The sequence below is a fragment of the Lipotes vexillifer genome, unplaced genomic scaffold (genome assembly GCF_000442215.2).
Source record: "Lipotes vexillifer unplaced genomic scaffold, Lipotes_vexillifer_v1.1 scaffold2000, whole genome shotgun sequence".
In the NCBI taxonomy this organism is placed as follows: Eukaryota; Metazoa; Chordata; class Mammalia; order Artiodactyla; family Lipotidae; genus Lipotes; species Lipotes vexillifer.
The window spans coordinates 218,492-219,653 of record NW_006770731.1 but is presented as its reverse complement, the minus strand read 5'-3'; positions in this window follow the sequence as shown (position 1 = coordinate 219,653).

The following is a 1,162-nucleotide window of genomic DNA, read 5'->3' as shown; positions in this document are numbered from 1 at the left end:
TAAATAACCTTTATGCGTTCCCTACTAACTATATTAGATCTCTGTGTGGTTTTAATTTATATTTCCTTATTAACTAATGATAGTAAGCACATTATGTGTTTGTTTGCCATGTGTAAATTTTTAGTTTTCTTAACAAATTTATTGAGGTGTAATGTACATACAATAAACTATGCATATTTAAATAATACAATTTGATCATTTTGACATGTATGCATCCATGAAACCATTGCCACAATCAAGATAGTGAATACATCCATCACCCCAAGAAGTTTCCTCGTGCTCCTTTGTAATCCCTCCCTCCTGCCTCTCTGTTCCCCTCCCCCTTCCCAAGGCAACCACTAATCTGTTACTGTCACTTTAGATTAGTTTGAATTTTCTAGAATTTTATATACATGAAGTCACATAGTAAGTACTTTTTTTTCTGGCTTCTTTCACTCAGTGTTGTTACTTTGAGATACATCTGCATTGCATGTATCAATAGTTCATTTCTTTTTATTGCTGAGTAGCACTCTATTATATGTATATAATCACAATTTGTTAATACATTTACCTGTTAATGTACATTTGGGTTATTTTCCTTTTTTGGCTACTACAACCAAAGCTACTATGAACAGTTACGTACAAATTTTTATGGACAGACGTATACGTTATTTCTGTTTGGTAAATACCAAAGAGGGAATGACTAAGTCATAGGTTTAGGTATATGCTTAACTTTTTAAGAAGCTTCCAAACTGTTTTTCAAAAATGGCCAAACAAAATTAATCTGCATGATGTGATACTCTATATAGAGAACCCTAAAAACTCCACATAAAAACTAGTAGAACTAATAAATGAATTCAGGAAGGTAGCAGGATACATGATTAATATACAGAAATCTGTTGCATTTCTTTGTACTAACAATGAAATATCAGAAAGAGGAAGTTTAAAAAAAAATCCTGTTTAAAATTACATCAAAAAAATACTTAGGAATAAACTTAACCAAGGAGGTGAAAGACGTATACACTGAAAACTATAAAACATTGATAAATTTAAGATGATTCAAAGAAATGGAAGGATATCTCATGCTCTTTGGTTGGGAGAATTAATATTGTTAAAATGGCCATACTACCCAAAGCACTCTACAGATTTAATGCGATCCCTATCAAAATAGCCAGGACATGTT